The following is a 26,879-nucleotide window of genomic DNA, read 5'->3' on the forward strand; positions in this document are numbered from 1 at the left end:
CTTTTGCAAAGAGATAGGCATTGGAAAATTCAGGGCTATGCCGTGTAGATGATGGCCTAACAGGAGGCTTTAAAATTTTCTTTCTAGTGTCCTTCGTTTGGGAGAAAAATGCAAAGGTACAATACAGCTTTTCCTTGCCAATATCTCTCTTTTGCAAAGAGATAGGCATTGGAAAATTCAGGGCTATGCCGTGTAGATGATGGCCTAACAGGAGGCTTTAAAATTTTCTTTCTAGTGTCCTTCGTTTGGGAGAAAAATGCAAAGGTACAATACAGCTTTTCCTTGCCGATATCTCTCTTTTGCAAAGAGATAGGCATTGGAAAATTCAGGGCTATAACGTGTAGATGAAGCACTAACAGGAGGCTTTAAAATTTTCATTCTATTGTCCTTCGTTTGGGAGAAAAATGCAAAGGTACATTGCAGCTTTTCCTTGCCGATATCTCTCTTTTGCAAAGAGATAGGCATTGGAAAATTCAGGGCTATGCCGTGTAGATGAAGCACTAACAGGAGGCTTTAAAATTGTCATTCTAGTGTCCTTCGTTTGGGAGAAAAATGCAAAGGTACAATACAGCTTTTCCTTGCCGATATCTCTCTTTTGCAAAGAGATAGGCATTGGAAAATTCAGGGCTATAACGTGTAGATGAAGCACTAACAGGAGGCTTTAAAATTTTCATTCTAGTGTCCATCGTTTGGGAGAAAAATGCAAAGGTACAATGCAGCTTTTCCTTGCCGATATCTCTCTTTTGCAAAGAGATAGGCATTGGAAAATTCAGAACTATAACGTGTAGATGAAGCACTAACAGGAGGCTTTAAAATTTTCATTCTAGTGTCCTTCGTTTGGGAGAAAAATGCAAAGGTACAATGCAGCTTTTCCTTGCCGATATCTCTCTTTTGCAAAGAGATAGGCATTGGAAAATTCAGGGCTATAACGTGTAGATGAAGCACTAACAGGAGGCTTTAAAATTTTCATTCTAGTGTCTTTCGTTTGGGAGAAAAATGCAAAGGTACAATACAGCTTTTCCTTGCCGATATCTCTCTTTTGCAAAGAGATAGGCATTGGAAAATTCAGGGCTATAACGTGTAGATGAAGCACTAACAGGAGGCTTTAAAATTTTAATTCTAGTGTCCTTCGTTTGGGAGAAAAATGCAAAGGTTCAATACAGCTTTTCCTTGCCAATATCTCTCTTTTGCAAAGAGATAGGCATTGGAAAATTCAGGGCTATGCCGTGTAGATGATGGCCTAACAGGAGGCTTTAAAATTTTCTTTCTAGTGTCCTTCGTTTGGGAGAAAAATGCAAAGGTACAATACAGCTTTTCCTTGCCAATATCTCTCTTTTGCAAAGAGATAGGCATTGGAAAATTCAGGGCTATGCCGTGTAGATGAAGCACTAACAGGAGGCTTTAAAATTTTCTTTCTAGTGTCCTTCGTTTGGGAGAAAAATGCAAAGGTACATTGCAGCTTTTCCTTGCCGATATCTCTCTTTTGCAAAGAGATAGGCATTGGAAAATTCAGGGCTATAACGTGTAGATGAAGCACTAACAGGAGGCTTTAAAATTTTAATTCTAGTGTCCTTCGTTTGGGAGAAAAATGCAAAGGTTCAATACAGCTTTTCCTTGCCAATATCTCTCTTTTGCAAAGAGATAGGCATTGGAAAATTCAGGGCTATGCCGTGTAGATGATGGCCTAACAGGAGGCTTTAAAATTTTCTTTCTAGTGTCCTTCGTTTGGGAGAAAAATGCAAAGGTACATTGCAGCTTTTCCTTGCCGATATCTCTCTTTTGCAAAGAGATAGGCATTGGAAAATTCAGGGCTATGCCGTGTAGATGATTGCCTAACAGGAGGCTTTAAAATTTTCTTTCTAGTGTCCTTCGTTTGGGAGAAAAATGCAAAGGTACATTGCAGCTTTTCCTTGCCGATATCTCTCTTTTGCAAAGAGATAGGCATTGGAAAATTCAGGGCTATAACGTGTAGACGAAGCACTAACAGGAGGCTTTAAAATTTTCATTCTATTGTCCTTCGTTTGGGAGAAAAATGCAAAGGTACATTGCAGCTTTTCCTTGCCGATATCTCTCTTTTGCAAAGAGATAGGCATTGGAAAATTCAGGGCTATGCCGTGTAGATGATTGCCTAACAGGAGGCTTTAAAATTTTCTTTCTAGTGTCCTTCGTTTGGGAGAAAAATGCAAAGGTACATTGCAGCTTTTCCTTGCCGATATCTCTCTTTTGCAAAGAGATAGGCATTGGAAAATTCAGGGCTATGCCGTGTAGATGATGGCCTAACAGGAGGCTTTAAAATTTTCTTTCTAGTGTCCTTCGTTTGGGAGAAAAATGCAAAGGTACATTGCAGCTTTTCCTTGCCGATATCTCTCTTTTGCAAAGAGATAGGCATTGGAAAATTCAGGGGTATAACGTGTAGACGAAGCACTAACAGGAGGCTTTAAAATTTTCATTCTATTGTCCTTCGTTTGGGAGAAAAATGCAAAGGTACATTGCAGCTTTTCCTTGCCGATATCTCTCTTTTGCAAAGAGATAGGCATTGGAAAATTCAGGGCTATGCCGTGTAGATGATGGCCTAACAGGAGGCTTTAAAATTTTCTTTCTAGTGTCCTTCGTTTGGGAGAAAAATGCAAAGGTACAATGCAGCTTTTCCTTGCCGATATCTCTCTTTTGCAAAGAGATAGGCATTGGAAAATTCAGGGCTATAACGTGTAGATGAAGCACTAACAGGAGGCTTTAAAATTTTCATTCTAGTGTCTTTCGTTTGGGAGAAAAATGCAAAGGTACACTACAGCTTTTCCTTGCCGATATCTCTCTTTTGCAAAGAGATAGGCATTGGAAAATTCAGGGCTATAACGTGTAGATGAAGCACTAACAGGAGGCTTTAACATTTTCTTTCTAGTGTCCTTCGTTTGGGAGAAAAATGCAAAGGTACATTGCAGCTTTTCCTTGCCGATATCTCTCTTTTGCAGATAGATAGGCATTGGAAAATTCAGGGCTATGCCGTGTAGATGATGGCCTAACAGGAGGCTTTAAAATTTTCTTTCTAGTGTCCTTCGTTTGGGAGAAAAATGCAAAGGTACAATACGGCTTTTCCTTGCCAATATCTCTCTTTTGCAAAGAGATAGACATTGGAAAATTCAGGGCTATGCCGTGTAGATGATGGCCTAACAGGAGGCTTTAAAATTTTCTTTCTAGTGTCCTTCGTTTGGGAGAAAAATGCAAAGGTACATTGCAGCTTTTCCTTGCCGATATCTCTCTTTTGCAAAGAGATAGGCATTGGAAAATTCAGGGCTATAACGTGTAGATGAAGCACTAACAGGAGGCTTTACAATTTTAATTCTAGTGTCCTTCGTTTGGGAGAAAAATGCAAAGGTACATTGCAGCTTTTCCTTACCGATATCTCTCTTTTGCAAAGAGATAGGCATTGGAAAATTCAGGGCTATGCCGTGTAGATGATGGCCTAACAGGAGGCTTTAAAATTTTATTTCTAGTGTCCTTCGTTTGGGAGAAAAATGCAAAGGTACATTGCAGCTTTTCCTTGCCGATATCTCTCTTTTGCAAAGAGCTGCGCATTGGAAAATTCAGGGCTATGCCGTGTAGATGATGGCCTAACAGGAGGCTTTAGAATTTTCTTTCTAGTGTCCTTCGTTTGGGAGAAAAATGCAAAGGTACAAGACAGCTTTTCCTTGCCAATATCTCTCTTTTGCAAAGAGCTGCGCATTGGAAAATTCAGGGCTATGCCGTGTAGATGATGGCCTAACAGGAGGCTTTAAAATTTTATTTCTAGTGTCCTTCGTTTGGGAGAAAAATGCAAAGGTACAAGACAGCTTTTCCTTGCCAATATCTCTCTTTTGCAAAGAGCTACGCATTGGAAAATTCAGGGCTATACCGTGTAGATGAAGCACTAACAGGAGGCTTTAAAATTTTCATTCTAGTGTCCTTCGTTTGGGAGAAAAATCCAATGGTACAAGACAGCTTTTCCTTGCCAATATCTCTCTTTTGCACAAAGCTGCGCATTGGAAAATTCAGGGCTATGCCGTGTAGATGATGGCCTAACAGGAGGCTTTAAAATTTTCTTTCTAGTGTCCTTCGTTTGGGAGAAAAATGCAAAGGTACAAGACAGCTTTTCCTTGCCAATATCTCTCTTTTGCAAAGAGATAGGCATTGGAAAATTCAGGGCTATGCCGTGTAGATGATGGCCTAACAGGAGGCTTTAAAATTTTCTTTCTAGTGTACTTCGTTTGGGAGAAAAATGCAAAGGTACATTGCAGCTTTTCCTTGCCGATATATTTTTTTTGCAAAGAGATAGGCATTGGAAAATTCAGGTCTATGCCGTGTAGATGATTGCCTAACAGGAGGCTTTAAAATTTTCTTTCTAGTGTCCTTCGTTTGGGAGAAAAATGCAAAGGTACATTGCAGCTTTTCCTTGCCGATATCTCTCTTTTGCAAAGAGATAGGCATTGGAAAATTCAGGGCTATGCCGTGTAGATGATGGCCTAACAGGAGGCTTTAAAATTTTCTTTCTAGTGTCCTTCGTTTGGGAGAAAAATGCAAAGGTACAAGACAGCTTTTCCTTGCCAATATCTCTCTTTTGCAAAGAGCTGCGCATTGGAAAATTCAGGGCTATGCCGTGTAGATGATGGCCTAACAGGAGGCTTTAAAATTTTATTTCTACTGTCCTTCGTTTGGGAGAAAAATGCAAAGGTACAAGACAGCTTTTCCTTGCCAATATCTCTCTTTTGCAAAGAGCTACGCATTGGAAAATTCAGGGCTATACCGTGTAGATGAAGCACTAACAGGAGGCTTTAAAATTTTCATTCTAGTGTCCTTCGTTTGGGAGAAAAATCCAATGGTACAAGACAGCTTTTCCTTGCCAATATCTCTCTTTTGCACAAAGCTGCGCATTGGAAAATTCAGGGCTATGCCGTGTAGATGATGGCCTAACAGGAGGCTTTAAAATTTTCTTTCTAGTGTCCTTCGTTTGGGAGAAAAATGCAAAGGTGCAAGACAGCTTTTCCTTGCCAATATCTCTCTTTTGCTTAGAGCTGCGCATTGGAAAATTCAGGGCTATGCCGTGTAGATGATGGCCTAACAGGAGGCTTTAAAATTTTCTTTCTAGTGTCCTTCGTTTGGGAGAAAAATGCAAAGGTACAAGACAGCTTTTCCTTGCCAATATCTCTCTTTTGCAAAGAGCTGCGCATTGGAAAATTCAGGGCTATGCCGTGTAGATGATGGCCTAACAGGAGGCTTTAAAATTTTCTTTCTAGTGTCCTTCGTTTGGGAGAAAAATGCAAAGGTACAAGACAGCTTTTCCTTGCCAATATCTCTCTTTTGCAAAGAGCTGCGCATTGGAAAATTCAGGGCTATGCCGTGTAGATGATGGCCTAACAGGAGGCTTTAAAATTTTCTTTCTAGTGTCCTTCGTTTGGGAGAAAAATGCAAAGGTACAAGACAGCTTTTCCTTGCCAATATCTCTCTTTTGCAAAGAGCTGCGCATTGGAAAATTCAGGGCTATGCCGTGTAGATGATGGCCTAACAGGAGGCTTTAAAATTTTCTTTCTAGTGTCCTTCGTTTAGGAGAAAAATGCAAAGGTACAAGACAGCTTTTCCTTGCCAATATCTCTCTTTTGCACAAAGCTGCGCATTGGAAAATTCAGGGCTATGCCGTGTAGATGATGGCCTAACAGGAGGCTTTAAAATTTTCTTTCTAGTGTCCTTCGTTTGGGAGAAAAATGCAAAGGTACAAGACCGCTTTTCCTTGCCAATATCTCTCTTTTGCAAAGAGCTGCGCATTGGAAAATTCAGGGCTATGCCGTGTAGATGATGGCCTAACAGGAGGCTTTAAAATTTTCTTTCTAGTGTCCTTCGTTTGGGAGAAAAATGCAAAGGTACAAGACAGCTTTTCCTTGCCAATATCTCTCTTTTGCAAAGAGCTGCGCATTGGAAAATTCCGGGCTATGCCGTGTAGATGAAGCACAAACAGGAGGCTTTAAAATTTTCATTCTAGTGTCCTTCGTTTGGGAGAAAAATCCAATGGTACAAGACAGCTTTTCCTTGCCAATATCTCTCTTTTGCACAAAGCTGCGCATTGGAAAATTCAGGGCTATGCCGTGTAGATGATGGCCTAACAGGAGGCTTTAAAATTTTCTTTCTAGTGTCCTTCGTTTGGGAGAAAAATGCAAAGGTACAAGACAGCTTTTCCTTGCCAATATCTCTCTTTTGCAAAGAGATAGGCATTGGAAAATTCAGGGCTATGCCGTGTAGATGATGGCCTAACAGGAGGCTTTAAAATTTTCTTTCTAGTGTACTTCGTTTGGGAGAAAAATGCAAAGGTACATTGCAGCTTTTCCTTGCCGATATATTTTTTTTGCAAAGAGATAGGCATTGGAAAATTCAGGTCTATGCCGTGTAGATGATTGCCTAACAGGAGGCTTTAAAATTTTCTTTCTAGTGTCCTTCGTTTGGGAGAAAAATGCAAAGGTACATTGCAGCTTTTCCTTGCCGATATCTCTCTTTTGCAAAGAGATAGGCATTGGAAAATTCAGGGCTATGCCGTGTAGATGATGGCCTAACAGGAGGCTTTAAAATTTTCTTTCTAGTGTCCTTCGTTTGGGAGAAAAATGCAAAGGTACAAGACAGCTTTTCCTTGCCAATATCTCTCTTTTGCAAAGAGCTGCGCATTGGAAAATTCAGGGCTATGCCGTGTAGATGATGGCCTAACAGGAGGCTTTAAAATTTTATTTCTACTGTCCTTCGTTTGGGAGAAAAATGCAAAGGTACAAGACAGCTTTTCCTTGCCAATATCTCTCTTTTGCAAAGAGCTACGCATTGGAAAATTCAGGGCTATACCGTGTAGATGAAGCACTAACAGGAGGCTTTAAAATTTTCATTCTAGTGTCCTTCGTTTGGGAGAAAAATCCAATGGTACAAGACAGCTTTTCCTTGCCAATATCTCTCTTTTGCACAAAGCTGCGCATTGGAAAATTCAGGGCTATGCCGTGTAGATGATGGCCTAACAGGAGGCTTTAAAATTTTCTTTCTAGTGTCCTTCGTTTGGGAGAAAAATGCAAAGGTGCAAGACAGCTTTTCCTTGCCAATATCTCTCTTTTGCTTAGAGCTGCGCATTGGAAAATTCAGGGCTATGCCGTGTAGATGATGGCCTAACAGGAGGCTTTAAAATTTTCTTTCTAGTGTCCTTCGTTTGGGAGAAAAATGCAAAGGTACAAGACAGCTTTTCCTTGCCAATATCTCTCTTTTGCAAAGAGCTGCGCATTGGAAAATTCAGGGCTATGCCGTGTAGATGATGGCCTAACAGGAGGCTTTAAAATTTTCTTTCTAGTGTCCTTCGTTTGGGAGAAAAATGCAAAGGTACAAGACAGCTTTTCCTTGCCAATATCTCTCTTTTGCAAAGAGCTGCGCATTGGAAAATTCAGGGCTATGCCGTGTAGATGATGGCCTAACAGGAGGCTTTAAAATTTTCTTTCTAGTGTCCTTCGTTTGGGAGAAAAATGCAAAGGTACAAGACAGCTTTTCCTTGCCAATATCTCTCTTTTGCAAAGAGCTGCGCATTGGAAAATTCAGGGCTATGCCGTGTAGATGATGGCCTAACAGGAGGCTTTAAAATTTTCTTTCTAGTGTCCTTCGTTTGGGAGAAAAATGCAAAGGTACAAGACAGCTTTTCCTTGCCAATATCTCTCTTTTGCAAAGAGCTGCGCATTGGAAAATTCAGGGCTATGCCGTGTAGATGATGGCCTAACAGGAGGCTTTAAAATTTTCTTTCTAGTGTCCTTCGTTTGGGAGAAAAATGCAAAGGTACAAGACAGCTTTTCCTTGCCAATATCTCTCTTTTGCAAAGAGCTGCGCATTGGAAAATTCAGGGCTATGCCGTGTAGATGATGGCCTAACAGGAGGCTTTAAGATTTTCTTTCTAGTGTCCTTCGTTTGGGAGAAAAATGCAAAGGTACAAGACAGCTTTTCCTTGCCAATATCTCTCTTTTGCACAAAGCTGCGCATTGGAAAATTCAGGGCTATGCCGTGTAGATGATGGCCTAACAGGAGGCTTTAAAATTTTCTTTCTAGTGTCCTTCGTTTGGGAGAAAAATGCAAAGGTACAAGACAGCTTTTCCTTGCCAATATCTCTCTTTTGCAAAGAGCTGCGCATTGGAAAATTCAGGGCTATGCCGTGTAGATGATGGCCTAACAGGAGGCTTTAAAATTTTCTTTCTAGTGTCCTTCGTTTGGGAGAAAAATGCAAAGGTACAAGACAGCTTTTCCTTGCCAATATCTCTCTTTTGCAAAGAGCTGCGCATTGGAAAATTCAGGGCTATGCCGTGTAGATGATGGCCTAACAGGAGGCTTTAAAATTTTCTTTCTAGTGTCCTTCGTTTGGGAGAAAAATGCAAAGGTACAAGACAGCTTTTCCTTGCCAATATCTCTCTTTTGCAAAGAGCTGCGCATTGGAAAATTCAGGGCTATGCCGTGTAGATGATGGCCTAACAGGAGGCTTTAAAATTTTCTTTCTAGTGTCCTTCGTTTGGGAGAAAAATGCAAAGGTACAAGACAGCTTTTCCTTGCCAATATCTCTCTTTTGCAAAGAGCTGCGCATTGGAAAATTCAGGGCTATGCCGTGTAGATGATGGCCTAACAGGAGGCTTTAAAATTTTATTTCTAGTGTCCTTCGTTTGGGAGAAAAATGCAAAGGTACAAGACAGCTTTTCCTTGCCAATATCTCTCTTTTGCAAAGAGCTACGCATTGGAAAATTCAGGGCTATACCGTGTAGATGAAGCACAAACAGGAGGCTTTAAAATTTTCATTCTAGTGTCCTTCGTTTGGGAGAAAAATGCAAAGGTACAAGACAGCTTTTCCTTGCCAATATCTCTCTTTTGCAAAGAGCTGCGCATTGGAAAATTCAGGGCTATGCCGTGTAGATGATGGCCTAACAGGAGGCTTTAAAATTTTCTTTCTAGTGTCCTTCGTTTGGGAGAAAAATGCAAAGGTACAAGACAGCTTTTCCTTGCCAATATCTCTCTTTTGCAAAGAGCTGCGCATTGGAAAATTCAGGGCTATGCCGTGTAGATGATGGCCTAACAGGAGGCTTTAAAATTTTCTTTCTAGTGTCCTTCGTTTGGGAGAAAAATGCAAAGGTACAAGACAGCTTTTCCTTGCCAATATCTCTATTTTGCAAAGAGCTGTGCATTGGAAAATTCAGGGCTATGCCGTGTAGATGATGGCCTAACAGGAGGCTTTAAAATTTTCTTTCTAGTGTCCTTCGTTTGGGAGAAAAATGCAAAGGTACAAGACAGCTTTTCCTTGCCAATATCTCTCTTTTGCAAAGAGCTGCGCATTGGAAAATTCAGGGCTATGCCGTGTAGATGATGGCCTAACAGGAGGCTTTAAAATTTTCTTTCTAGTGTCCTTCGTTTGGGAGAAAAATGCAAAGGTACAAGACAGCTTTTCCTTGCCAATATCTCTCTTTTGCAAAGAGCTGCGCATTGGAAAATTCAGGGCTATGCCGTGTAGATGATGGCCAAACAGGAGGCTTTAAAATTTTATTTCTACTGTCCTTCGTTTGGGAGAAAAATGCAAAGGTACAAGACAGCTTTTCCTTGCCAATATCTCTCTTTTGCAAAGAGCTACGCATTGGAAAATTCAGGGCTATACCGTGTAGATGAAGCACTAACAGGAGGCTTTAAAATTTTCATTCTAGTGTCCTTCGTTTGGGAGAAAAATCCAATGGTACAATACAGCTTTTCCTTGCCAATATCTCTCTTTTGCAAAGAGCTGCGCATTGGAAAATTCAGGGCTATGCCGTGTAGATGATGGCCTAACAGGAGGCTTTAAAATTTTCTTTCTAGTGTCCTTCGTTTGGGAGAAAAATGCAAAGGCATGGATCTGCTGCGTTGTAATGCTGATACTTTTTTTTTCAAAGTACCAATAGCTTCATATAATGTTCACAATTTTTATGCAGGATCAAATAGCTCAATAGGTAGGGTGTTTGATTAGAATTCAACAGGTTATAGGTTTGAATCCTGGGTATGGTAGTTTGAGATGTGTTATTTAATAAAGTATGTTGTTCTAACTGCCGGCATCCTATCACCTGGGATATCATACTAAATAAATGGAGTTGATCAATTTTTTTTAATTTTTTTTTTAAACTAGGGACAATTTCCAGATACTTTTCTTTATAACTGAGATTGCCCACTGGAACTTCACATCAGTTGACAACTATGCATGAGTGGGCAGTGCTTGCTCTGGATCTGCCCACCCATTTATGTGCCGTCATAAAAGAAAGCACAACTGACAGTTATCCTGGGTGTACACTACACAATTATCTGTCAGGCTATCTATCCAGTCTGGATGGATGGAATGAAAATCTGGTAATGTATAGGAGCAAATGTCAATTAACCATTTGCTCCCAAACACTAGAAAAGTGGTCAAAAATGGTCATTACACAAATTGGTTAAACCCAAAATGTAACCAATTTGTTTAGGGGACCATTTTTGTCCATTTTCTAGTGTTTGAGAGTAAATCGTTGATGGTCATTTGCTCACATAGATAACCGGATTTCTATTCCAACCAGCCAGTGTTGGAGATATGGTCTGCCAGAATGCATAATGCATACCAGAGCCATAACTAGACTTTTTGGTGCCCTGTGACAGATAATTATATGCCCCCCCCCCTCCTCCTCCCCATTTTTGCAATATGGACAAAAGGCGCATGCCTTGTGGGGAAGGGGCATAACAAGATTGGTCTCAGAGAAAGCACATGAGATATGAAGATATATCTAGTATACTTGACACTCAATGGTTTGTGGTATTGCCGGGGTGCCCTCCTTAAATGCATATATAGTCACACATGGCGTGTTTGTGCAAATGGCATATCAGCAGTCAGCACTAACTGGTGACATGCCATTTGTACAAGTAAACCATGTGTGACTAATATATAAACATACTTTATTAAATAACACCTCAAACTATCATACCCAGGATTCAAACCTATAACCTGTTGAATTCTAATCAAATACCCTACCCATTGAGCTACTTGATCCTGCATCTATTCTAACCTCCAAAAACAGATTCAGTTGCATTTTCCAGCGTGTTTTGTTTGCGCCTTTGCAAATGTCTTACATCGACAAACTTATTTAGTACTATTTTGCAAATAGGGTTACATTGTCGCAACATTGTGTTCCCTAATTGCTTGATTTTTTTAAATGCAACAATTGATAAAGACACCTGATAATTGCTCTGTGGAGTCTTATTTTGTGTCTACTTCTTATCTACATTTAATTCCCTACCTCTAATCAAGGCATTTTTAAATGCTGGGGGCTGCCAGGACGTGAGGCCTACCTAGACTTTAGATCTGAATTTGAATGTACTTGTGAACTAACTTAATTTCCTACTTCTAAATTCATTCCTAAATTCACTACTTATATTAATCCTGTAGTTGGGCATTTTGAGCCTTCAATTGTGGGCATTGTTTTGTGTCCAGACCAGCAGCTGGTGGTGTGCATTTTGCTGGAAAGGCATCGAAGACCTCCGATATGCTGCATCTCCTGATGTGTGTCTCCCTCAAGTGGCTGTCAGCAAATGCATGCTAGACACCCCATTCCAAGCTGATTGTGACATCACGGAACATGCATCATAGAACAGGCATGCTAGAATATGGGTCTTCAACCTGCGACCCTCCAGCTGCTGTGGAACTACATGTACCAGCATGCCCTGCCTCAGTTTTAGCATACCTTAATAGCAAAACTGTGGCAGGGCATGCTGGGATGTGTAGTTTCACAGCAGCTGGAGGGCCACAGGATGAAGACCCATGTGCTAGAGCCAAGCCGCAGGTACATTGAATGCTAGCAAGCTGAATGTTTAAATCATTTTTGTTCCGCAGCATTCCAATGCGGAAGATTCCATGGAACCAGAGATTATTCCATTGAGAAGGACATGCTGCCTGGATGACTGCACTGTGCAAATTAAATCACGGAGCCAGTTGGCTTGTGGGTGGCTCTGGTGACTGGGTGGTTGGGTGGGCGGTGTGTCGGAGGTGGAGCACATGCAAATGAATGTGTATCATCCAGCTAGTGAGAGTGAAAACTCATGCAGGAGTGTGCCTGCTTGTCAGTGGGTTATGCACCTTGCCAGGCGTCAAATCTACATGGAGCAGCTGGAGGGGACAAGAGCTGGTTTGCAAAATATAGATAGAAGAGCATATATGCTGGCGCATTCTCCATGATTGTGTCAGCTTATGTTTTGGTGCACTGCACTTTCCTTCACTAAGTTTTAGCCATTTTGGTTAAACGCAAGTGTAGTTGCTTCTCGCCCTTTTGGCTGTGATCTTGTATCGTGGTTGAAGAGTCTTCTGGAGGGATTGTTTTCTTCATTGGCGAGAGACTGAAGATATTCCAGGATGGAAGGCTTGGGAACACTATCCGTTTTTCAGTTGTGGAAGAGTTGAAAGACCGGATTGGACTACATTCTATAGTAAAGGATATCTTTGTATTTATTAATCCTCCCTTTATATGTGTCTGTCTTTCAATAAAGCTTCGGGCTTGTGATTCCTTCACCCTCTTACACTCCACACCCATAGCCTTATTAACTGTTGTATTATTGTATTGTTTAAATGTATAGTGCAGTTCATGATTTATAGTGTAGGCTGGCCTGTGCTGTAGTTCTTGAACTGTACTATACCGACAGCATTTGTATTGTGTTTTGGCTGTGCTGCAACACGGTACTTATGTGTGTAATGTTTATGTATGTTTTTTTGCTTCTTTATGTCAATAAAGACTGCTTTTTCAATCCAATATCTGAAAACAATCAATGTTTATCTTTGATGGCAATAGAAGTGGTATGATATTTGCTGCTTTTGAAAGGCAATATCTGATATGTCCCCTATCTGGGAACCATATATTAAATGGCTTTTCAGAAAAGGGAGATGGGAGAAGAGCTTTCAGTACTTGTAGGACCAATGCTCATTTCCTATTCTAGCCTCCAAAAACAGATTCAGTTGCATTTTCCAGCGTGTTTTGGATGCGCCTTTGCAAATGTCTTACATCGACAAACTTATTTAGTACTATTTTGCAAATAGGGTTACATTGTTGCAACATTGTGTTCCCTAATTGCTTGATTTTTTAAATGCAACAATTGATAAAGACACCTGATAACTGCTCTGTGGAGTCTTATTTTGTGTCTACTTCTTATCTACATTTAATTCACTACCTCTAATCAAGGCATTTTTAAATGCTGGGGGCTGCCAGGACGTGAGGCCTACCTAGACTTTAGATCTGAATTTGAATGTACAAAGGGAGATGGTAGAAGAGCTTTCAGTACTTGTAGGACCGATGCACATTTCCTATTCTAGCCTCCAAAAACAGACTCAGTTGCATTTTCCAGCGTGTTTTGGATGCGCCTTTGCAAATGTCTTACATCGACAAACTTATTTAGTACTATTTTGCAAATAGGGTTACATTGTTGCAACATTGTGTTCCCTAATTGCTTGATTTTTTAAATGCAACAATTGATAAAGACACCTGATAACTGCTCTGTGGAGTCTTATTTTGTGTCTACTTTTTATCTACATTTAATTCTCTACCTCTAATCAAGGCATTTTTAAGTGCTGGGGGCTGCCAGGACGTGAGGCCTACCTAGACTTTAGATCTGAATTTGAATGTACTTGTGAACTAACTTAATTTCTGTTATGCACACCAGTGCCTGCAGGAAAGTACTGGTGTCAGAACTGTTATGCACTCCAGTGTCTGCAGGAATGTACTGGTGTTTGAACTGTTATGCAAAACAAATGGACTCACAGACAAACTGGGGAATATGACATAACGTACACAGAAGGTAATAGGGTAACAAAATACACACAAAGTGAACAGAGAAGCCCAGAGGCTAAGGAACTGGGTATCTCCCTTGTATTAGAACTGCACAGATGGAAAAAGCAAGATGTTGTGTTTTAATACGTAGAGAACCCGAAATGCTGTTGCTAAGGGCAACAGCAAAACCCTAAAGGGTTACCAACGGGTGTGGCAGTAAACTCCTTGGTCAGAGATGGAATGATAGACACAAGGAGAGTCTCCACAATCCTATTTCTCACTTGCAGTGCACAGGTTTTAGCTTACTGCCACTAAACTGACCCCTGACACCTAGCACAGTGAGACAGGATTAGACAGGCAAGTCTTAGAATACAGCCGCAAACTTGCTAAGTTCACAGAGTAGTAACAGAACCCCAGCAAGCTAAACGACTGACTCCAGTCTTACTGCTAGGTCTGGATTGGCAGAGTGTAATACCAAATCCCCAGGCCTATTTGCAGTAAGCAACAAACAAATACAAAGCTACACAGTACTGGCTAACTTTCATGAACTGACTAACCAACAAAGATTCAGCAGCATCTGCTTACCCTGAAAAGAGGCCTTATAAAGCAGGTGCTGTCCACGCCCCACTCAGACCTCACAGACTGTGAGCACAAAAACCAGCACCGGATCCCCTGCCGTGCACAGAGCCTATAACCACTGCACAGCAAAAGACCCGAACCGGAGTATCAGCTGCGCTCAGGTTACTCCACTAGCACTTGTCTCCCGGTTGCCATGACGACGTGGCAGCACAGGGCAGGAGACCCTAACAGTACCCCCCCTCTGACGAGGGGTCAAAGAACCCCTACCACCGGGTTTATCGGGGAACTGCGAGAAGAAAGAGCGTATCAGTCTGGTGGCATGAAGATCACAACTGCGCACCCACGACCGCTCCTCCGGGCCATACCCCTTCCAGTGCACCAAAAATGACAGCCGACCCCGAACCACCTTGGAGTCAAGAATCCTTTCAACAACAAACTCCCTCTGGCCACGTATCAGAAGAGGGGAAGGTCTTCCACTGGAAGAAGGATTACTAATCGCCCGTTTTAAAAGGGAACAATGAAATGTTTTATTGATACCCAAAGAACGGGGCAGATCTAACTGAAATGCCACCGGATTGATAACCCTGGTGATCTTATAAGGGCCGATGAACCGGGGCCCTAACTTATGAGATGGCTGTCTCAACTTCAAATTCTTGGTAGACAACCAGACGAAGTCTCCTAATTTGAAGCTGCAGGGTCTTTTCCGCTTATCAAAAACCCTTTTGGTCACTAATGACACAGACACAAGGGCTTTCTTCACTTTCCGCCAAATACCTCTAAGGACCGAAACCACAGAGGAACCACCAGGCGTGGAGTCCAGGGGGTCAAAAGAATTGGCCTTAGGATGATGCCCATACACACAAAGGAAGGGAGAGATCCCTGTAGCAGAGTGAGCCGCGTTGTTATAGGCAAACTCCGCCATGGACAGATGAGCAACCCAGTCAGTCTGACACTTGGAGACATAACACCTGAGGAACTGCTCCAAGGACTGGTTCACCCTTTCAGTCTGCCCATTAGACTGCGGATGGTAGCCTGACGACAAGCTGACAGAAATCTGGAGATCGGAACAAAATGCCCTCCAGAATTTGGCCACAAACTGGGATCCGCGGTCAGAGACCACATCAAGTGGCAACCCGTGGAGACGCACAACATGCAGCATAAATAATTCAGACAGGCGTCTGGCTGATGGCAGCCCAACCAGTGGAACGAAGTGCGCCATCTTCGAAAACCTGTCAACGACAACCCAGATGGCTGTCATCCCCGAGGATTTGGGCAAGTCCACCACAAAATCCATTGAAATGTGGGTCCATGGCTTAGATGGGATAGAGAGTGGATGTAATGGGCCAACAGGAACCCCTCTAGGAGTCTTATTTCGGGCACAGATGTCACATGCCCGAACCCACTGATCCACATCCTTAGCCACCGAGGGCCACCACACCGCCCTAGATAGCAACTCCCGAGTTCTGGCAATACCCGGGTGACCTGCCGACTTCTTGGCATGGAATTCCAGGAACACTCGCTGTCTTAACCTAGGAGGCACAAACAAAAGACCTACCGGAAGGTATGGAGGAGCCTGCTCCTGTGCTCTAAGGACTAATGATAAGAGGTCCTGGGTAATGCCCACTTTAATACATGATGGGGAAACAATGGGCAACGGCTCCTCGGTGGTCTCCTGGATTGGAGCAAAACTCCGCGAGAGCGCATCAGCCTTGATGTTTTTTGACCCAGGGCGATATGTTATCAAAAAATTAAAGCGAGCAAAAAACAAAGCCCATCGTGCCTGCCTGGCATTGAGACGCTTCGCTGACTCTAAATATGCCAGATTCTTATGGTCAGTGAGAATTGAGACCACAAACTTAGCCCCCTCAAGCCAGTGTCTCCACTCCTCGAGTGCATCCTTAATAGCCAACAATTCCCGGTTACCCACGTCATAATTCATCTCGGCAGGCGAAAATTTACGGGAAAAGTAAGCACAGGGATGAAGGCGATTATCAGACACTCCCATCTGAGAAAGCACTGCCCCAATACCCATCTCAGAGGCATCCACCTCCACCACAAAAGGACGCTCTGGATCTGGGTGTCGCAGCACCTTGGCCGAAACAAATGCCCTTTTGAGACGGGCAAAAGCCGCTTTAGCCTCACAAGACCAGTGAGCAACATCCGCCCCTTTCTTAGTGAGTGCCACCAAGGGCGCCACTATAGACGAAAATCCAGCGATAAATCGTCTATAAAAATTCGCAAAGCCCAGGAAACGCTGAAGCGCCTTCAAACTAGTGGGCTGCACCCAATCCAGGACTGCCTGTACCTTGGAACCCTCCATTTGGAAACCCTCTGGGGAGATAATATATCCTAGAAATGCGATTTGCTGAACTTCAAATTCGCACTTCTCTAGCTTCGCCCCAAGCCGGTGGTCTCTGAGTTTCTGGAGGACTAAGCGTACATGCTTCCGATGTTCCTCCAGGGAATGGGAGAAGATTAGGATGTCATCTAAGTATACAACTAAGAATCTATCCAAATATTCCCTGAGCACATCGTTCATGAAATCCTGGAAGACTGCCGGGGCATTACAGAGCCCAAAAGGCATCACCAAATATTCATAATGCCCTGAGTGGGTATTAAAGGCAGTCTTCCATTCATCCCCCTCTCTTATTCGGATTAGATTGTACGCACCGCGTAGGTCAATCTTAGAAAAAATGGTGGCAGTACGAAGCTGGTCAAACAAGACCGAAATGAGAGGCAGTGGGTATGAGTTTTTAATCGTGATACGGTTCAATTCCCTGAAGTCGATGCAGGGTCGCAACGAACCGTCCTTTTTACCCACGAAGAAGAACCCCGACCCAACTGGAGACTGTGAAGGTCTGATAAATCACTTAGCCAAGTTCTCCTGAATGTACTCTGCCATAGCCTGAGTCTCAGGACGTGACAGGGAGTACAACCTGCTCTTGGGAAGCTTAGCATTTGGCAACAAATCAATGGCACAGTCATAGGGGCGATGGGGAGGTAGTACATCTGCAACTTTTTTGGAGAACACGTCCGCAAAATCTGCATAACACCCTGGCAATCCTGGCAAACTTAGCTGCGAGAGCCTGACTGGAAGGCTCAAGCAACTCCTGAAACAATCAGTACCCCAACTAAGAATCTCCCCAGAGACCCAGTCAAATTGAGGATTGTGGGCCCTTAACCAGGGTAACCCCAACACCAATGGGGCAAAAGTACAGACAGTCACATAAAAGGACAATTTTTCAGAGTGTGTGGCTCCAATAAACAAAGAAATCTGGCTAGTGCAAGAGGTAATTTTACCTTGGGATAATGGTTCCCCGTTTAACCCACAAATCTCAATTTCCGATGCCAAGGGTACTAAGGGAACAGAGTGTTTCAGGGCGAATTGGCGGTCCATAAAAACCCCGTCGGCCCCACTGTCCACAAAGGCCTCAGTCTTGACAGTTTGACCGAGGATCTTCAAGGTCACCGGAATGATAAAAGTCTTCTTGGGAAATTCTGACTTCTGGCCTGACAGGATATTTCCCATCACCCTCAGGCCCTGAAGTTTTCCGGCTTTTCTGGGCATGATACTACCACATGACCTTTATTCCCACAGTACAAACACAACCCCTGCTGTCTCCTCCGCGTCTTCTCACGCGAGGAGAGGCGGGTAGCCCCAATCTGCATAGGCTCCTCAGAAAATTCCTTAGAGTCTGAGGTTCCCTTGGGAAGGAAGGAAATCTCAGTCTCCCTTTCAAGCCTACGCTCTCTCAGCCGTCTATCCACCCGGATGGATAACTGCATGAGCTGATCCAAGCTATCAGGCAAGGGATATTGTACCAGTTGGTCCTTTATCTGGTTAGAAAGACCTCTTCGGTACTGGTGTCTCAGGGCTGGGTCATTCCACTGGGTATCATGGGCCAACCTCCGAAACTCCGTACAGTAAACCTCAACTGGCCTTCGCCCTTGCTTAAGGATCGAAATCTGAGCCTCGGCTGAGGCCGTCTTGTCAGGGTCATCATACAACATGCCCAGTGCCGTAAAAAAAGCATCAACACTTTTAAGCGACGGACAGTCAGGCTGCAACCCATATGCCCAGACCTGTGGGTCTCCTTGTAGCAAGGAAATCACTATGCCCACCCGCTGAATCTCCGACCCAGAAGACTGAGGCCTAAGCCGGAAGTATAGCTTGCAGCTCTCCTTGAAACAAAAGAACTGCGAGCGATCTCCAGAAAAACGATCCGGGAGATTTACTTTCGGCTCCTTAACCCCTGCAGGTGCTGCTGCTGCGGGAGCTCCGCCAGCAGCCTGGGAGGTGTGCATTTTAATGGACAAATCATTAAATTGTCGAGTCAGGACCTGCACCTGATCGACCACCTGTTGCAACGTATTTTGAGGGGTATGCTCCATATTCCCACAAAATTTCAACAGGAGTATTAGGCTGCTGAATATGTTATGCACACCAGTGCCTGCAGGAAAGTACTGGTGTCAGAACTGTTATGCACTCCAGTGTCTGCAGGAATGTACTGGTGTTTGAACTGTTATGCAAAACAAATGGACTCACAGACAAACTGGGGAATATGACATAACGTACACAGAAGGTAATAGGGTAACAAAATACACACAAAGTGAACAGAGAAGCCCAGAGGCTAAGGAACTGGGTATCTCCCTTGTATTAGAACTGCACAGATGGAAAAAGCAAGATGTTGTGTTTTAATACGTAGAGAACCCGAAATGCTGTTGCTAAGGGCAACAGCAAAACCCTAAAGGGTTACCAACGGGTGTGGCAGTAAACTCCTTGGTCAGAGATGGAATGATAGACACAAGGAGAGTCTCCACAATCCTATTTCTCACTTGCAGTGCACAGGTTTTAGCTTACTGCCACTAAACTGACCCCTGACACCTAGCACAGTGAGACAGGATTAGACAGGCAAGTCTTAGAATACAGCCGCAAACTTGCTAAGTTCACAGAGTAGTAACAGAACCCCAGCAAGCTAAACGATTGACTCCAGTCTTACTGCTAGGTCTGGATTGGCAGAGTGTAATACCAAATCCCCAGGCCTATTTGCAGTAAGCAACAAACAAATACAAAGCTACACAGTACTGGCTAACTTTCATGAACTGACTAACCAACAAAGATTCAGCAGCATCTGCTTACCCTGAAAAGAGGCCTTATAAAGCAGGTGCTGTCCACGCCCCACTCAGACCTCACAGACTGTGAGCACAAAAACCAGCACCGGATCCCCTGCCGTGCACAGAGCCTATAACCACTGCACAGCAAAAGACCCGAACCGGAGTATCAGCTGCGCTCAGGTTACTCCACTAGCACTTGTCTCCCGGTTGCCATGACGACGTGGCAGCACAGGGCAGGAGACCCTAACAATTTCCTACTTCTAAATTCATTCCTAAATTCACTACTTACATGAATCCTGTAGTTGGGCATTTTGGGACTTCGATTGTGGGCATTGTTTTGTGTCCAGACCAGCAGCAGGTGGTGTGCATTTGCTGGAAAGGCATCGAAGACCTCCGATATGCTGCATCTCCTGATGTGTGTCTCCCTCAAGTGGCTGTCAGCAAATGCCTGCTAGACACCCCATTCCAAGCTGATTGTGACATCACGGTACATGCATCATAGAACAGGCATGCTAGAACATGGGTCTTCAACCTGCGACCCTCCAGCTGCTGTGGAACTACACATCCCAGCATGCCCTGCCTCAGTTTTAGCATACCTTAATAGCAAAACTGTGGCAGGGCATGCTGGGATGTGTAGTTTCACAGCAGCTGGAGGGCCACAGGATGAAGACCCATGTGCTAAAGCCAAGCCGCAGGTACATTGAATGCTAGCAAGCTGAATATTTAAATCCTTTTTATTCCGCAGCATTCCAATGTGGAAGATTCCATGGAACCAGAGATCCTTCCATTGAGAAGGACATGCTGCCTGGATGACTACACTGTGCAAATTAAATCACGGAGCCAGTTGGCTTGTGGGTGGCTCTGGTCACTGGGTGGTTGGGTGGGTGGTGTGTCAGAGGTGGAGCACATGCAAATGATTGTGTATCATCCAGCTAGTGAGAGAGAAAACTCATGCAGGAGTGTGCCTGCTTGTCAGTGGGTTATGCACCTTTCCAGACGTCAAATCTACATGGAGCAGCTGGAGAGGACAAGAGCAGGTTTGCAAAATATAGACAGAAGAGCTCTCCAACCTAGTTTGCTGTCTGTTTCCACTTCTCTTTTCTTGAGCCGCTCCCTTCTATGCCCTTGCGCACTATCCTGACTTCTCCCATCTGCTTACTTTGTGCCTTCCAACGCACAATGCGAACTACAGGTAGTGCTGCAGGGCCCACACCCTTTTACTTGCCATACAGAGCAGCTCTGGAGCTGTTACAGTGCCCAGCTTCTGCAAGAAATCAGCTTGAATGCTTCAGGGGCTGGGGCATAGCCAACATGAGCCCCACACCGAAGGAGGGTGGAGGTGTTTAATGCGAACTAGGGGTCATCCAAGCGCCGCAAAAGGCCGCCATGCCCTGCACGCCCCTTTTCTCTTTTCATATGCAGACGAGGGTTGAAGCCAACTTTGACCCACTGCTTGGATGACATCACCATATGCAAATCCATCTGCTGCAGGCCTTCCCCCAGGAATGCTTGCACTAGTTGTTGCATTTGGTTTGTTGTTTGGGGGTGCTTCAGTATTAGGCAGCCTTCTGCCCTCCCATGTTCATCTGAAAATATGTGTTCTCCCTGCAGTTGTTGTCCCCAGATGAGAGTTCCCTTGTGCTGCCTCAGTTGAATCTTCTTAACTTGACAGAGATGTGCCTGAGCAGCGGCCCTCCCCAGCCCTATCCCAAATCATACTTATTTTGCATAGGAGATACCATGGTCATGAAGATTGTTCTCCCAGGGTGAGGTTCATTCATTGCATTCTGGGTATGCTGACCCCTGTGATTTCCCCAAATGTGGGAAACTTGACTGCATTATTTGTGGTAGTGGGGGACTGTGTTTGTGCTTTCCTCTGGTCAGCTCTGGTAAAAGTCAGATTTCTTTGTCTCAGATCTTCCTCTAGCCTTGTTCTTCTTTCGAGAGTTCCCTTGTGCTGCCTCAGTTGGATCTCCTTCACTTGACAGGGGGGTGCCCAAGCAGCGACCCTCCCCAGCTCTAGCCCAACTCCTACTTACCTGCCAGGTGAGATACTATGATCATGAAGGTGCTTCTCCCAGGGCAAGGCTCACCCATTGCACTCTGGGTGTGCTGCCCCTGTGATTTCCCCAAATGTGGGAAACTTGACTGCATAATTTGTGTTTCCACTGGTCGGCTTTCATATAATTCAGATCTCTTTGTCTCAGGTCTCTCTCCAGCCTAGTTTGCAGTCTGTTTCCACTTCTTTTTTTTTGAGCCCCTCCCTTCTATACCCTTGTGCACTATCCTGATTTCTCCTCCTGTCTGCTTACTTTGTGCCTTCCAATGCACAATGCAAACTACAGGTAGTGCTGCAGGGCCCACAAACTTTTACTTGCATTACAGAGCAGCTCTGGAGCTGTTACAGTGCCAAGCTGCTGCAAGAAATCAGCTTGAATGCTTCAGGGGCTGGGGCATTGCCAACATGAGCCCCACACCGAAGGAGGGTGGGGGTGTTTAATGCGAACTAAGGGTCATCCAAGCGCCGCAAAAGGCCGCCATTCCCTGCATACCCCTTTTCTCTTTTCATATGCAGATGAGGGTTCCAGCCAACTTTGACCCACTGCTTGGATGACATCACCATATGCAAATCCATCTGCTGCAGGCCTTCCCCCAGGAATGCTTGCACTAGTTGTTGCATTTGGTTTGTTGTTTGGGGGTGCTTCAGTATTAGGCAGCCTTCTGCCCTCCCATGTTCATCTGAAAATATGTGTTCTCCCTGCAGTTGTTGTCCCCAGATGAGAGTTCCCTTGTGCTGCCTCAGTTGAATCTCCTTTACTTGACAGAGATGTGCCTGAGCAGCGGCCCTCCCCAGCTCTATCCCAAATCATACTTATTTTGCATAGGAGATACCATGGTCATGAAGATTGTTCTCCCAGGTTGAGGTTCATTCATTGCATTCTGGGTATGCTGACCCCTGTGATTTCCCCAAATGTGGGAAACTTGACTGCATTATTTGTGGTAGTGGGGGACTGTGTTTGTGCTTTCCTCTGGTCAGCTCTGGTAAAAGTCAGATTTCTTTGTCTCAGATCTTCCTCTAGCCTTGTTCTTCTTTCGAGAGTTCCCTTGTGCTGCCTCAGTTGGATCTCCTTCACTTGACAGGGGGGTGCCCGAGCTGCGACCCTCCCCAGCTCTAGCCCAACTCCTACTTACCTGCCAGGTGAGATACTATGATCATGTAGGTGCTTCTCCCAGGGCAAGGCTCACCCATTGCACTCTGGGTGTGCTGCCCCTGTGATTTCCCCAAATGTGGGAAACTTGACTGCATAATTTGTGTTTCCTCTGGTCGGCTCTCGTATAATTCAGATCTCTTTGTCTCAGGTCTCTCTCCAGCCTAGTTTGCTGTCTGTTTCCACTTCTCTTTTCTTGAGCCGCTCCCTTCTATGCCCTTGCGCACTATTCTGACCTCTCCTGTCTGCTTACTTTGTGCCTTCCAACGCACAATGCAAACTACAGGTAGTGCTGCAGGGCCCACACCCTTTTACATGCTTTACAGAGCAGCTCTGGAGCTGTTACAGTGCCCAGCTGCTGCAAGAAATCAGCTTGAATGCTTCAGGGGCTGGGGCATAGCCATCATGAGCCCCACACCGAAGGAGGGTGGAGGTGTTTAATGCGAACTAGGGGTCATCCAAGCACCGCAAAAGGCCGCCATGCCCTGCATGCCAATTTTATCTTTTCATATGCAGACGAGGGTTGAAGCCAACTTTGACCCACTGCTTGGATGACATCACCATATGCAAATCCATCTGCTGCAGGCCTTCCCCCAGGAATGCTTGCACTAGTTGTTGCATTTGGTTTGTTGTTTGGGGGTGCTTCAGTATTAAGCAGCCTTCTGCCCTCCCATGTTCATCTGAAAATATGTGTTCTCCCTGCAGTTGTTGTCCCCAGATGAGAGTTCCCTTGTGCTGCCTCAGTTGAATCTCCTTTACTTGACAGAGATGTGCCTGAGCAGTGGCCCTCCCCAGCCCTATCCCAAATCATACTTATTGTGCATAGGCGATACCATGGTCATGAAGATTGTTCTCTCAGGGTGAGGTTCATTCATTGCATTCTGGGTATGCTGACCCCTGTGATTTCCCTAAATGTGGGAAACTCGACTGCATTATTTGTGGTATTGCTTTCCTCTGGTCAGCTCTGGTAAAAGTCAGATTTCTTTGTCTCAGATTTTCCTCTAGCCTTGTTCTTCTTTCGAGAGTTCCCTTGTGCTGCCTCAGTTGGATCTCCTTCACTTGACAGGGGGGTGCCCGAGCAGCGACCCTCCCCAGCTCTAGCCCAACTCCTACTTACCTGCCAGGTGAGATACTATGATCATGAAGTTGCTTCTCCCTGGGCAAGGATCACCCATTGCACTCTGGGTGTGCTGCCCCTGTGATTTCCCCAAATGTGGGAAACTTGACTGCGTAATTTGTGTTTCCCCTGGTCGGCTCTCATATAATTCAGATCTCTTTGTCTCAGGTCTCTCTCCAGCCTAGTTTACTGTCTGTTTCCACTTCTTTTTTCTTGAGCCCCTCCCTTCTATACCCGTGTGCACTATCCTGACTTCTCCTCCCGTCTGCTTACTTTGTGCCTTACAATGCACAATGCAAACTACAGGTAGTGCTGCAGGGCCCACACCCTTTTACTTGCCTTACAGAGCAGCTCTGGAGCTGTTACAGTGCCCAGCTGCTGCAAGAAATCAGCTTGAATGCTTCAGGGGCTGGGGCATGGCCAACATGAGCCCCACACAGAAGGAGGGTGGGGGTATTTAATGCGAACTAGGGGTCATCCAAGCGCCGCAAAAGGCCGCCATGCCCTGCATACCCCTTTTCTCTTTTCATATGCAGATGAGGGTTCCAGCCAACTTTGGCCCACTGCTTGGATGACATCACCGTATGCAAATCCGTCTTCTGCAGACCTTCCCCAAGGAATGCTTGTACTAGTTGTTGCATTTGGTTTGTTGTTTGGGGGTGCTTCAGTATTAGGCAGCCTTCTGCCCTCCCATGTTCATCTGAAAATATGTGTTCTCCCTGCAGTTGTTGTCCCCAGATGAGAGTTCCCTTGTGCTGCCTCAGTTGAATCTCCTTTACTTGACAGAGATGTGCCTGAGCAGCGGCCCTCCCCAGCCCTATCCCAAATCATACTTATTTTGCATAGGAGATACCATGGTCATGAAGATTGTTCTCCCAGGGTGAGGTTCATTCATTGCATTCTGGGTATGCTGACCCCTGTGATTTCCCCAAATGTGGGAAACTTGACTGCATTATTTGTGGTAGTGAGTGACTGTGTTTGTGCTTTCCTCTGGTCAGCTCTGGTAAAAGTCAGATTTCTTTGTCTCAGATCTTCCTCTAGCCTTGTTCTTCTTTCGAGAGTTTCCTTGTGCTGCCTCAGTTGGATCTCCTTCACTTGAGAAGGGGGTGCCCGAGCAGCGACCCTCCCCAGCTCTAGCCCAACTCCTACTTACCTGCCAGGTGAGATACTATGATCATGAAGGTGCTTCTCCCAGGGCAAGGCTCACCCATTGCACTCTGGGTGTGCTGCTCCTGCGATTTCCCCAAATGTGGGAAACTTGACTGCATAATTTGTGTTCCCCTGGTCGGCTCTCGTATAATTCAGATCTCTTTGTCTCAGGTCTCTCTCCAGCCTAGTTTGCTGTCTGTTTCCACTTCTCTTTTCTTGAGCCCCTCCCTTCTATGCCCTTGCGCACTATCCTGACTTCTCCCGTCTGCTTACTTTTTGCCTTCCAACGCACAATGCGAACTACAGGTAGTGCTGCAGGTCCCACACCCTTTTATTTGCCTTACAGAGCAGCTCTGGAGCTGTTACAGTGCCCAGCTGCTGCAAGAAATCAGCTTGAATGCTTCAGGGGCTGGGGCATAGCCAACATGAGCCCCACACCGAAGGAGGGTGGAGGTGTTTAATGCGAGCTAGGGGTCATCCAAGCGCCGCAAAAGGCTGCCATGCCCTGCACGCCCCTTTTCTCTTTTCATATGCAGACGAGGGTTGAAGCCAACTTTGACCCACTGCTTGGATGACATCACCATATGCAAATCCATCTGCTGCAGGCCTTCCCCCAGGAATGCTTGCACTAGTTGTTGCATTTTGTTTGTTGTTTGGGGGTGCTTCAGTATTAGGTAGCCTTCTGCCCTCCCATGTTCATCTGAAAATATGTGTTCTCCCTGCAGTTGTTGTCCCCAGATGAGAGTTCCCTTGTGCTGCCTCAGTTGAATCTCCTTTACTTGACAGAGATGTGCCTGAGCAGCGGCCCTCCCCAGCCCTATCCCAAATCATACTTATTTTGCATAGGAGATACCATGGTCATGAAGATTGTTCTCCCAGGGTGAGGTTCATTCATTGCATTCTGGGTATGCTGACCCCTGTGATTTCCACAAATGTGGGAAACTCGACTGCATTATTTGTGGTAGTGGGGGGCTGTGTTTGTGCTTTCCTCTGGACAGCTCTGGTAAAAGTCAGATTTCTTTGTCTCAGATTTTCCTCTAGCCTTGTTCTTCTTTCGAGAGTTCCCTTGTGCTGCCTCAGTTGGATCTCCTTCACTTGACAGGGGGCTGCCCGAGCAGCGACCCTCCCTAGCTCTAGCACATGTAAGTTTGTTTTTATTTTACTACATTGTGGTTTGTGGCTCTATACCATGTAATGCATGTCTTTTAACAGTAGTCAAGTCTTCCAATGTGCTTGTTAGTGAAACCCAATACATAGCTTTATTTTATTTTGTTTCTTCAAATATTGAATGCATATGTCTTTTTAACTTTTTTTTTCAATATATAAACATTTTTATTATAAGATTTTCAATGACACAAGTACATCCAAGTTGCAGATTATGGGTTGTGAAGGACAAATCAACCATATAAACAATTTAAGCAATTTAAATTGCATGCAGGTAGTAGAATATCAAACTCCTTGGATGAGAGTTGGTCGTAATAAACTAGGATAGAAAAGAATAAAGTAGAAAATAAGATTTTAAACCTACCGGTAAATCTTTTTCTCGTAGTCCGTAGAGGGTGTTGGGGACTCCGAAAGGACCATGGGGATAGACGGGCTCCACAGGAGACATGGGCACTTTAAGAAAGACTTTAGTTCTGGGTGTGCACTGGCTCCTCCCTCTATGCGCCTCTATGCCACAGTTAGAGAAACTGTGCCCAGAGGAGACTGACAGTATGAGGAAAGGATTTTGTTAATCCAGGGCAAGATTTTTTGTTAATTAAAGTAATCCAAAACTGGGATTGATATGTTGGCTCTTTTATTTTTACTTACAGTACAATAACTTTTACCATTTTAATTTGTTTTAATAGTATATTGACAGTATTGTTTTCTTTCAAAAATCCACTTAATTTTCTTTACCCT

General features: G+C 44.5%; 7 non-coding genes and 2 pseudogenes across 7 annotated transcripts; all 9 read left to right on the forward strand.

Annotated features, from left to right (window-relative positions):
• Window positions 1-21,217: 21,217 nt before the first annotated feature.
• LOC134950574 (U1 spliceosomal RNA) lies at window positions 21,218-21,381 on the forward strand. The gene has a single exon (XR_010183470.1). It is a non-coding gene; the product is annotated as a U1 spliceosomal RNA (small nuclear RNA).
• Window positions 21,382-21,533: 152 nt separating this feature from the next.
• LOC134952245 (U1 spliceosomal RNA) lies at window positions 21,534-21,696 on the forward strand. Its single transcript, XR_010184812.1, has one exon. It is a non-coding gene; the product is annotated as a U1 spliceosomal RNA (small nuclear RNA).
• Window positions 21,697-22,370: 674 nt separating this feature from the next.
• On the forward strand, window positions 22,371-22,534 carry LOC134951109 (U1 spliceosomal RNA). The gene has a single exon (XR_010183909.1). It is a non-coding gene; the product is annotated as a U1 spliceosomal RNA (small nuclear RNA).
• Window positions 22,535-22,686: 152 nt separating this feature from the next.
• On the forward strand, window positions 22,687-22,849 carry LOC134952319 (U1 spliceosomal RNA). Its single transcript, XR_010184871.1, has one exon. It is a non-coding gene; the product is annotated as a U1 spliceosomal RNA (small nuclear RNA).
• Window positions 22,850-23,520: 671 nt separating this feature from the next.
• Window positions 23,521-23,675, forward strand: LOC134953403 (U1 spliceosomal RNA; annotated as a pseudogene).
• A 145-nt stretch (window positions 23,676-23,820) lies between these two features.
• On the forward strand, window positions 23,821-23,962 carry LOC134953347 (U1 spliceosomal RNA; annotated as a pseudogene).
• Window positions 23,963-24,657: 695 nt separating this feature from the next.
• LOC134951413 (U1 spliceosomal RNA) lies at window positions 24,658-24,821 on the forward strand. Its single transcript, XR_010184158.1, has one exon. It is a non-coding gene; the product is annotated as a U1 spliceosomal RNA (small nuclear RNA).
• A 152-nt stretch (window positions 24,822-24,973) lies between these two features.
• Window positions 24,974-25,134, forward strand: LOC134952122 (U1 spliceosomal RNA). The gene has a single exon (XR_010184726.1). It is a non-coding gene; the product is annotated as a U1 spliceosomal RNA (small nuclear RNA).
• Window positions 25,135-25,806: 672 nt separating this feature from the next.
• LOC134950908 (U1 spliceosomal RNA) lies at window positions 25,807-25,970 on the forward strand. The gene has a single exon (XR_010183743.1). It is a non-coding gene; the product is annotated as a U1 spliceosomal RNA (small nuclear RNA).
• The last annotated feature ends 909 nt before the right edge of the window (window positions 25,971-26,879 follow it).

The sequence above is a fragment of the Pseudophryne corroboree genome, chromosome 8 (assembly GCF_028390025.1).
Source record: "Pseudophryne corroboree isolate aPseCor3 chromosome 8, aPseCor3.hap2, whole genome shotgun sequence".
NCBI classification, from domain to species: domain Eukaryota; kingdom Metazoa; phylum Chordata; class Amphibia; order Anura; family Myobatrachidae; genus Pseudophryne; species Pseudophryne corroboree.